This window comes from Nomascus leucogenys, chromosome 9 (assembly GCF_006542625.1).
Source record: "Nomascus leucogenys isolate Asia chromosome 9, Asia_NLE_v1, whole genome shotgun sequence".
In the NCBI taxonomy this organism is placed as follows: Eukaryota; Metazoa; Chordata; class Mammalia; order Primates; family Hylobatidae; genus Nomascus; species Nomascus leucogenys.
This window is the reverse complement of record NC_044389.1, coordinates 14,815,494-14,827,490: the sequence shown is the minus strand read 5'-3', so window position 1 is coordinate 14,827,490 and position 11,997 is coordinate 14,815,494.

The following is an 11,997-nucleotide window of genomic DNA, read 5'->3' as shown; positions in this document are numbered from 1 at the left end:
TTTATCCAACAACCCTAAAATCAGTTTGACTTTATGAGGCGAGGTCTTGGCATCCGTGCCACAGCTGTGGGTCTGGGTTCCTCCTCACTCCCTGCCCCTACCGTTGGTGCTCCTGGATAGGGGATGAGTGCTGTCATCACTCCCAAATGGTGTCTACTCTCCCTGGCATCAACTATATGCCCCTGCTTTTCCTGTAATCCCCACTGAAGCTTATCTGTCCAATGTCTCATAACCTCAAGCTCCTATGAGATGATTAACTTCCTAATTTTTGCATTAGCAACCATGTCTTAGACACGCTAAAAGATCATCCAACCTAAACAGAGAACAAAGCTCAAGTGATAGAATACATATACGTGTTAACACTCTCAAAGGGGCAGTAATGTGGGGGTACAAAGGAGCACTTGACCCACCTCTTATAGGACATTGCCCTCTAGCCACAGATGGCAGGTCAGGTGCCTGACGATGTCCTTGAAATAGTATGGGCACCATCCTCAGATACCTGAGTACCTCTTATCTCTCTGGCCACAGCAGGATTTCTCAGGCATCAGGGAAATGGGGGCACTGAGCTAAGGGCAGAGAGTGCCCTGCTGTGTAGTACCCTTTTCTAGCTTGGCAAGGCCCTGGACAAGCATGCTCTTTTTGGCTGGGGTCCCCACATTTGCCTTTTTATACACACACACACTGCTCTCTCAACACCACTTGACTAAAGCAACACTTAAGCAAATAGCAATTACACTTTTTTTTTTTTTTTTAAGAGATGAGGGTTTTGCTATGTTGCCCAAGCTGGTCTCAAACTCTTGACCTCAAGCGATCCTTCTGCTTTGGCTTCCCAGTGTTGGGATTATAGGCATGAGCCCGCACGCCTGTCTGAATTACATTTTAATTGAACAAAACTTAGAATAAAAGCATTATTCTACCTAAAGCTTAATAAATGACAAACTCTGCCTGGTTTACTATTTTTTCTGTATAAATGCACACACAGCTGTAATATGCACACACATATTTAAATTGATATACTAGACCCAGTTTATGTCAGGCATTCTACCAGCAGTTGCCCATTAGGCACCCTGATGTGCACAGTCCTGGGTGCTACATGTTCTGCTCTGTTGTATTTTTCCTGGTTCAGCTCCCACCACTGCATGTGCTCTTTTGGGTGTAGACTTCATGGCACTGCATAAATAGAGGATAACAGCTCACTTTTTGGTTTCAGTGTTCTTAATTTCATCAAATATCTTGGGTTTTTGTTTTTCAGCTCGCAGTAGTGAGTAGGAGGCAGGGTAGGGCTCTGGTAAGTCCCTGGGGCCAGAAATCATAAGTTCCGGCTTCTAGTTTGAACTTACTCCTGTCAAAGCACTAGTCCATTGGGCCTCAGTTTCCCCCTGAAAAGATTTGTTTAGAAGAGCAGTTTTTAAACTTTCAGGTCTTGTGTCCTTTTACATTCTTAAAAATTATTGAGGTTAGGCCAGGCATGGTGGCTCACGCCTGTAATCCCAGCACTTTGGGAGGCCGAGGCAGGCGGATCACCTGAGGTCGGAAGTTCGAGACCAGCCTGACCAATATGGAGAAACCCTGTCTCTACTAAAAATACAAAATTAGCCAGGTGTGGTGGCACATGCCTGTAATCCCAGCTACTCAGGAGGCTGAGGCAAGAGAATAGCTTGAACCCAGGAGGCGGAGGTTGTGGTGAGCCGAGATCGCGCCATTGCACTTCAGCCTAGGCAACAAGAGTGAAAATCTGTCTCAAAAAAAAAAAATATATTGAGGTTATGCTGGGGAAAAAATTTTTTTAAAAAAATTGAGGACCCTAGGGCCGGGCGCGGTGGCTCTTGCCTGTAATCCCACCACTTTGGGAGGCCGAGGCGGGCGGATCATGAAGTCAGGAGATCGAGAACATCCTGGCTAACACGGTGAAACCCTGTCTCTACTAAAAATACAAAAAATTAGCTGGGCGTGGTGGCGGGCGCCTGTAGTCCCAGCTACTCCAGAGGCTGAGGCAGGAGAATTGAGGACCCTAAAGAACTTTTGTTTATCTGGGTCCTATCAATATTTGCAGCATTAAAACTAAAACAGAAAATTTAAACATATTTATTTGTTTTGAAATAACAACAATAAATTCATTGTATGCATAAGCATCTTTTGGTCAAAAAAAAAAAAACCCTATATTTTCCAAAAGATAAAATTTAGCAAGAAGAGTGGCATTAATTTATTTTTTTGTAAATCCCCTTACCATCTGGTTGAATAGAAAACAGGTGCATTTTCACATCTGGTTCTGCCTTCAGTCAGTTGCAATATCATATGTCATCTAACCTTTTGAAAACCCCACTATATGCTTGCAGGAGAATGAGTGAAAAAAGCAAATAACATCTTAGTATTTCTAGGAAAATAGTTAGAACTTGTTTCCCTAAAAGAGCCTTGGAGACCCACAAAGTCCTCAGACCATACTTCAAAAATGGCTGGTTTAGAAGGTCCTAAGTCTCCTACCAGATCCGATAATCTGAAGTCTTTCTGATAATACTGTATGGTAGCATTTTTCAAAATACACTTCAGGGAATATGCTCCCAGGAACAGTATCATGGGATGTTATTGTACGTGGGATGCAAACTGTATGTGGGGAAAATGTGGTTTCTATGAATAAATTAGTTCGGGGAGCCTTAAAGTAAATGAAATAGGCACATTTTACTTCAGGACTTTTCAGATGCTTTGAGGTGATAAAACATATTGTGAATCCCTTACGTTATTGTATATAGTGTTTCCCCACAGTTTTGACCACAAACTCTTTTTTGAAGAGTAGCCTTCAAGACTAGTGTACCAAGGAACACACTTTGGGAAGTGCTGCTCCAGTGACTTCTAGATCCTTTCCCTGAGTATTAACAGATCAGGTTCTATCATTTGGAACCAATTTTCCTCTAAATAAAATTCTACTTATGCACTTTTTGGTTCTTTTAATGCAGAGACTTTATGATAGCCATTTCTAAGGCTAAGAGAACTTCAAGTTGCTAAAATAGATAAGGGGCATTTTTGCTGAAAATTAAAGAATATTGGTAACTATGCGAATAGTAGTATATATTAATTGGGTGATTGAATAATAATTCCATGTATTGAGCATCCACTACATGCCAGGAACCTTTTAATACACATGAGTGATCAAGAGTGTGTGGTATTAGTGGAGATATAGACATATAGAACAGGGAACCCAGGGATAGATCTAAACAAATATGCCCAATTGATTTTTTTTTTTTTCCTGAGACAGGGTCTCTGTGACCCAGGCACAATCATGGCTCACTGCAGCCTTGACTTCCAGGCTCTTGAGTAGCTGGGACTACAGGCATGTGCTACCATGCCAGGCTAATTTTTTTATTTTTATTTTTTGTGGAGACAGAGTCTTGCTATATTGCCCAGGTTGATCTTGAACTCCTGGGTTCAAGCAATCCTCCCACCTCGGCCTCCCAAAGTGCTGGGATTCCAGGCGTGAGCCACCATGCCAGGCCTTATGCCCCATTGATTTTTGACAAAAGTGTATAAGCAATGAAGCGGGGGAAAGATAGCCTTCCAATGAATGGTGCCGGAACAACTGGACATACATAGGGGGAAAAAAAAGAACCCTGATTGAAGTCTCATACCTTGTAAAAAAATATAACTCAAAATAATCATAGACTTAAATATAAAACCGAAAACTTTAAAAATACTTAGAAAAAATCATGAGAGAAAATTATTGGAATCTAGGGCTAGGCAAAGAGTTCTTAACACCAAAAGCACAATCCACAAAGAAAAAAATGTTAATTGGACTTCATCAAAATTAAAAACTTTTGCTCTGTGAAAGACCCTGTTAAGAGATGAAAAAGAAAATATTTGCACATGACATATCTAATGAAGGACTGGTATATAATATATATGAAGAACTTTTACAACAGTAAAAAAATACAATTAGAAAGTAGGCAAAAGACACAGACATTTCACTAAAGAGGATATACATATGGCAAATAAGTACATGAAAAGATACTCAACATCACAGCCATTAGGGAAATGCAAATTAAAATAATGAAGGCAGAGTGTGGTGGCTCATGCCTGTAATCTTAGCACTTTGGGAGGCTGAGGCAGGCAGACTGCTTGAGCACAGGAGTTTGAGAACAGCCTGGCCAACATGGCGAAACCCTGTCTCTACCAAAAATACAAAAAATTAGCTGGGTGTAGTGGTGCACACCTGTAGTACCAGCTACTCAGGAGGCTGAGATGGGATGATCACCTGAGCCTGGGAAGTTGAAGCTGCAGTGAACCATGGTCGTGCCACTGTACTCCAGCTTGGGCGACACAGTGAGACCCTGTCTCAAATAAAAAAATAAAAATCAAGGCCGGGCGCGGTGTCTCACACTCATAATCCCAATACTTTGGGAGGCTGAGGCGGGCAGATCACCTGAGGTCAGGAGTTTGAAACCAGCCTGGTCAACATGGCGAAACCCCGTCTCTACTAAAGATACAAAAATTAGCTGGGCATGGTGGCATGCACCTGTAGTCCCAGCTACTTGGAAGGCTGAGGCATGAGAATTGCTTGAACCCGGGAGGCAGAGGGTGCAGTGAGCCAAGATCACGCCACTGCACTCCAACCTGGGTGACAGAGTGAGATTACGTCTCAAAAAATAAAAGTAAATAAATAATAAATGAAAAATATTTTAGAAATAAAAACAATGAGCTATCACTACATATCTATCAGAATGGCTAACTATGTATCTGTCGGAATGGCTAAAAAAAAAAAAAAAATAGTGACAATTCCAAATGCTGGTGAAGATGTGAAGGGACTGGCTCATTCATACGTTGCTGGTGGGGATAGAAAATGGCACAGCCTCTTTGGAAAACAGTTTGGCAGTTTCTTTAAAACTAAACGTGGAACTACCACATGACTCTAGGCAATTGCACTCCTGGGCATTTAGCCTAGAAAAAAGAAGACTTATGTTCACATAAAAATCTGTGCATGAATGCTTGTAGCAACTTTATTTAAAATAGCCCTAAACTGGAAACAACTCAGATGTCCAATTATGGGTGAACAGTTAAACAAACTTCAATACGTCTGTACCATGAAATAGAACCCAGCCAAAAACAAACAAAAAAGGAATCAACTATTGATATATGCAACAACTTTGATGAATCTCCGGAGAATTATGTTGAGTAAAAATACCAATCCCAAAAGTTTGCATACTGTATGATTCCATTTATATAAATTCTTGAAATGGCAAAACTGTAGAAATGGAAAACACATTGGCAGGTGTTAAGGAGGGGGTGGAGGTGGATATGACTATAAAAGGCAAAGTAAGGGATCCTTGTAGTGATGGAAATGTTTTGTATCTTGTTTATGGAAATGTTAATAACCTGGTTTTAATACTGTACCATCATTTGATAAGATGTTATAAGTGATCTTTGTGTATTATTTCTTATAACTACATGCAAATCTACAACTGTCTCAAAAGTTAATTTTTTAAAAGTCTACCTGAATTACTCAAGATGCTAACTTGCAATCTAACTCAAATTTGCTTTGATTATTAAGCTGAGCCATATAAAATTGCCAGTATTTGACTACTTTTGACTTACAAAAATGGTGGTTTCATATGGTTCAACCTAATAAAAATAATAAATAGTAATGCATTAGCACACATAACTAGGAAATTAATGTGTAGAACCAGCTTCAGGCACAGTGGGATCCAATAGAGAAATGGTATCCTGAGGGCTCTCTCACTGTCTCCATTTCTTGGCTCTGCTTTCCTCTGTGAACTTGCTTTATCCTCAGACAGGATCATTTCACATCGTTGGAAAGATGCTGCCAATGACCTCAGCCCCGCATTGTTGTGGCTTATGAACATCAAAGAAAAAGTGACCCTCTTTATCATAGCATCCATGTGGCCAGTCTCAGGGAAGACTCTAATTGGCTTTGCTTGCGTCACAAGCTGATCCATCAACCGATTATTGTGGCCAGGCTGATGAATAACTCTGATTGGCAGTCTCCCTAGGGAGGGTGAAACACCATAATTAACTCCTGTCAGGCCCAATTGGATGCTAAGCAGGGAAAAAACAGATTGTTTGCTTGTTTTTCACAGGAATGGATAAGGAAAGGACAGTGGGTAACTTGTTTTTTATTTTACTTTTCCTGTAAAATTTTTCTTTCATGAGGATGCATCACATTTTATCAATTTTTAAGAGAAAATTATATATATATATATATATATATATATATATATATATTACACACACTCATTATCATGAGGGTAATATTTAGGAGAGATAAAAGTCCAGGATGAGCTGTGAGCTAAGTCTGCCAAAAATTCTAAGAATATTCAGCAATGGCTCTTTTATAAAGTTATATTAGTAACTTAGATAGAAGAAGGTATAGGTTTGCTATCTGGAGCCAAGGGTGTAATGCTCATGGTGAATACAGAAAAAAGAGAACAGAAATGCAGATGATGTTTTATGTCTATGGTTTCTGCTAAAGAGAGTTGTCTTTTAATTTTCTTTTTCTTTCTTTCTTTCTTTTTTTTTTTTTTTTGAGACAGAGTCTTGCTCTGTTGCCAGGCTGGAGTGCAATGGCACGATCTTGACTCACTACAACCTCTGACTCCCTGGTTCAAGGGATCCTCCTGCCTCAGCCTCCTGAGTAGCTAGGATTACAGGCGTGTGCCACCACGCCCAGCTAATTTTTGTATTTTTAGTACAGACTGGGTTTCACCATGTTGGCCAGGCTGGTCTTGAACTCCTGACCTCATAATCCTCCCACCTCAGCCTCCCAAAGTGCTGGGATTATAGGTGTGAGCCACCGCGCCTGGCCAATTGTCTTTTAATTTTAAAGGGTGGGACCTTGCTTAGCCAGAATGGCAGACTGAAATGGAGGCCTTGATTGTAAGCAATTGCTCTCCACTCATGTCCCCTGATCACTTATGCGTGGAGTCCTAATTAGGGAAAAGGAGTTAGACTGTCAGGAGCAGGGGAAAGCAAAAAGAAAAAGCAGATAAGCTATAAGTCTGCCTTTCTTCGTGGTCCAGGACATATAGCCCTCCCGTTCAAATATCTCACAGTCTTTCTGTGACCGACTTATCACTAGACCCTCAGCTGATAGAAAAATGCAAGTTAGTTCACTGCAACCTTGGCATTATCAGTATTGCATGTAGCCCCCTCCAGCACACAGCACAGGCACCATCCTATAAAATCCCCAGCAAACCTTTGTCTCCTTGCAGTCAGCTCCTCTCTTGCTAATTTGTCCGTTGCTTTTTTGCAACGGAAAAGTTTTTCTACTTTCTCTAATCTGCCTTTCTTTCCTATGACTGTCTTGGTATATTCCTTTTACCACCCACACCACTGGCCCCAGTTAGTTAGTCACTACCTACCTATGATACTATGTACGAGCTTCACAATTTTTTTCCAAGTCCATCTAGTATTGGACTTGGAAAAAAAAAGACTATGATTCTTTTTTTTTTTTTTTTTTCAGACAGAGTCTCACTCTGTCACCCAGGCTAGAAATACAGTGGCATGATCTCAGCTCACTGCACCTTCTGCCTCCTGGGTTCAAGCAATTCTTGTGCCTCAGCCTCCCAAGTAGCTGAGATTGCAGGCACCTGACACCATGCCCGGCTACTTTTTGTGTTTTTAGTAGAGACGGGGTTTGTCATGTTGCCCAGGGTGGTCTTGAACTCCTGGCCTCAAGTGACCCGCCTGCGTTAGCCTCCCAAAGTGCTGGGATTATAGGTGTGAGCCACCGTGCCCAGCCTGACTTTTTATAGTTTTATTAGACTCCTCTACCAGTGGTCAAAAGGGAGAAAATAAACCCTAGTCCTGTCATATATTTTGTTTTTGTTTTTAAATGGAGGTATAATAGATCTACCATAAAGTATATAATCCCCAGTGTACAGCTGCATGAATTTTTACATTGGAAAACTCAGGTCTAGGAGCCAGGATCCCTGGTTCTGCCACAGCTCTGCTGTTAAATCTCTGCGTGATTCTGAGCAGGGCGGCTCTTTCCTCCTGAATTTCAGTTTCCCTAACTGTAAAGTGAGAGCCCTAAACAAGATCATTATTTTACAAAGTGTGCTATGTGTATGCAAGTCGATTCTCAGTGTATTTGGGAGAGATTTTTGATAGAGATGTATTTTTTATTTTTTAAACCTTCATATTGAGTTACAATTTGTATAGGATAAAGTATACAAATCTTAATTGAAGGGTTCAATGAATTGTTACTATAATCGCCCTATGGGTTTTTCCTTCCACCTGCACAAACAAAATCAATTCCTGAAGACCGTGGCACTGCAGTACACAAAGAGTTTAATTGATGCGGGGCCAGCCATGCCATGAGGGAGACAGAGTTATTACTCAAATCAATCTCTCTGAAGGCTCAGAGGTTAGGGGTTTTTCAAAGGTAGTTTGGTGGGCAGGGGGCTAGGGCATGGGGAATGCTGATTGGTTGGGTCGGAGATAAAATTATAGGGAGTCAAAGCTGTCCTCTTGAGCTGATTTGCTTCTGCATGGGGCCACAGGAGTGGTTGGCGAGTCCAGGTGGAGCATGGTGTTAGACATGGAAAAAACCTGAAAAAGCTGTTCTGGGGTTCTACAACAGTGATGTTATCTGCAGGAGTCACTGGGGAAGTTGCATATCTTGTGACTTCCAGAATAATGACTGGCGATCATTTATGTCTACACCTTAGCTGAATTCAGGCTTCTCTATCCTCCTGGCCTTGTGGTCTCTCATTAGCTTTGCAAAGGTGGTTGAGTTTGAGGGATGGGCTATTATCCTTTAAACTATAAACTAAATGTCTCCCAAAGTTAGTTTTGCCTAAGCCTAGGAATAATTAAGGGCAGCTTGAAGGCCAAAGGCAAGATGAAGTTTAGCTAGATCAGATCTCCCCTACTGCCATAAGTTTCTTACTGATATAATTTTTGCAAGGATGGTTTCATTACCTATGCATAAACTTGTGTAACTATAGATATAAATCATTCCCAGTTTCCCCAGAAAGCTCTTTGTGCCCTAGTTACTTTCACTGTGAAGGTAACTGGTATTCTGAGTTTTTTCAACATAGATTGGTTTTTGCCTGTTTTGAACTTCCTGTAATTAAATCATACAGTAACTACTCTTCATCTGTGCCTTGCTTTTCTGGGTCATCATTATGTTTGTGAAAATTATCCATATTGTTCTATGTAGCAGTTCATTCATTTGCATTGCTAAATAGTATTCCATTGTATGAATATACCACACTTTACTTATCCATTCTATTGCAGCTGGACATTTGCATTGTTTTCTTTGGCTATTGTGAACAAAGCTACTACTATTGTAAATGTCTTTTGGTGGACATGTGCACTCATCTCTCTGGGGTATATGCCTAGGAGTAGAATTGCTGAGAAATAGGGTACTCAGTGTTATCACCATACACAATCTTGTATGAATCTTGTATGAATATACACAGGTGTATTTTAGGGGAGGGAAATAAAGATGATCTTAAACTTTTTCAGATTCTTACAGGGATTTTCTAATTTAAAAAGGTTTTTAGGCCAGGCATGGTGGCTCATGCCTGTAATCTCAGCACTTTGGGAGGCTGAGACAGGTGGATCACTTGAGGTCAGGAGTTCAAGATTAGCCTGGCCAACATGGTGAAACCCCATTTCTACTAAAAATACAAAAATTAGCTGGGTGTGGTGGCGCATGCCTGTAATCCCAGCTACTTGGGAGGCTGAGGCAGGAGACTCGCTTGAACCTAGCAGGCAGAGTTTGCAGTCAGTTGATATTGCACCACTGCACTTTAGCCTGGGCAGCAAAGTAAGATTCTGTCTCAAAAAATAAATAAAATAAAATAAAATAAAAATAAAATAAAATATAAAATAAAATAAAATAAAATGGGTTTTAGTGTCCTGGTAAACAATCCTGGGGCAGGGGGCATTATTTTTATTTTTATTTACTTATTTATTTTCTAGACAAGATTTCACTGTGTCACCCAGGCTGGAGTACAGAGGTGCTATCATGGCTCACTGCAGCCTTGACCTCTTGGGCTCAAGTGATCCTCCCACCTTAGTCTCCCAAGTAGCTGGGACTTCAAGCTTGTGCCATCATGCCCAGCTAATTATATTACATTTTTTTTTTTTTTTGTAGAGATGGGGTCTCACTACGTTGCCCGGACTGGTCTGAACTCCTGAGCTAAAGCGAGTAGAGGGAGGGTTTTAGAATACACACATCTGTGTAAAGAACTTAGATGAGGAGAGAGCACATGCTTAGAAAATTGCGGAAACTGCAAAACTGTGTGTAGGTATAGAGGTGGGTTGGGGAGGAGGGTACAGGAGCAGGGAACATCAGGATCCAAAAAGATACCGTAAGGTTGAAATGAAGGCTGAATCTAAGTTTCCCACTTACACAAATATGAGAGGGACAGGTGAAAGTAACAGGATAGCTTGGTGAATAGTATGAGTGTAAAGTGACTGACAAGAACAAACAAGCTAATTTGACCTCAGGCTGAATTAGAGGAACTTAGGATCTAAGAACTCATTTTCTCTAGAATAAGGATAGTGGTGATCCACCCACTCTGCACCAGTAGCGTACAGCTGGGTGCTCTGTTCCATGTTAGGGACACATGCTCCAAGGAACACAGACCAGAATGCATTTAGAGGACAGTGGCCAGTATGGTGAAGGCCTCAAACCCTGCCACATGAGGAACAGCTGTAGGAAATGGAACATTGTCCTGGAAAAGAAAAATCTTAGTGGTGATAGCAGTCTTTGGCTCTCTGAGGGGATGTCATGTGGAAGAGAAATGAGTTGCCCAGAGAAATTTCTTGCTATCACTGAGGGTGTTCACACATTTTTTTTGGATGGGCACTTGCTGAAGCTATTTCAGAGGGAGATTAAATATCAGATGAAAAGTTTGATGCATGACTCTGAGTTCCCTTTTAACTCTGAGATCCTGTGAATCTGGCTATGTGACCTTGACTTGGTCACTGAACTTCTTGGAACCTTAGTTCTTCATCTGTAAAATAATAGGTAGACTAAGGATTCTTTAGTGCTGAACACAATCTACTGAGTTGCTTCCCAGAGAAGCTAGGTGGTGTTACATATTCCCAATCTTCAGCTGTGACTCCTGCAGTTAAGGTGCTTTGGTCGTAAGCAACAGAAACTGACCGTTTAAGGAAAAAAAGAGTTTGTTGGAAAGAAGTGGGAAATTCATATAATCTATGAAATGACTGAAGAACAAGACTTGAAGAAGAGAGAAATTAGAGCGTCCTTCCCTGGCATGCCATGGGGGTGCATTGGCTGTGATGGATTTTTCCCATATTCTTAGGTCACTATTCAGCATTCAAAGTCCAGTTGACAGAGTCAGTCCCTTGGACCTAACTTGGCCTCAAGCCTGCTGCTTGGCAGGAAGGTCAGGACACCTTGATTATCAGCCCAATGTCATCCCCCGAGATGAAATCAAAAGCTATTACTAGAACAAGAGCCAAATAACATGTCCCCTACAACCTCCACCCTTTTCTCTTCCATTTATAATAGCACATCAGACTCAAGAGAGTGAACAGCATTATGATGGAAATAATCTTCAATCTATTTCAACTTACCTTTTAAAGTGAAAAATGCACTCATCTGGAAGCTCACATTTTTACCAGTAGTAGCCCACGTGACATGTCATAACTGGGTGCTGAAATGCTGACAAGTCTGAGAACACGACTCCCCTAGGAGACAGACACGCTGATGGGCTTGAGCATTCACAAACAGATATCGGATGCCTACTATGTGTCAAGCCCTGTGGTAGACACCGAGACTCATTAAGTCAGTGCAAAAAATGGAAAGGTTAAATATAAACGCAAAGGGCAAGTGCGTTGCATCAGGGTTAAACAGGGTGGCGGCGACCAAGGAGGGATTCCTTTCAGGCCCGGGCCTCGCAGCCCAAGCGTGGCCCGCCCTAGCCCCACCCCCGAGTGACCGCACACTCCAGCCGTCCAATCCCGTCACCACCCCGTCCAGTCTCCACCCCGGGAGGCTCCACTCCAGGT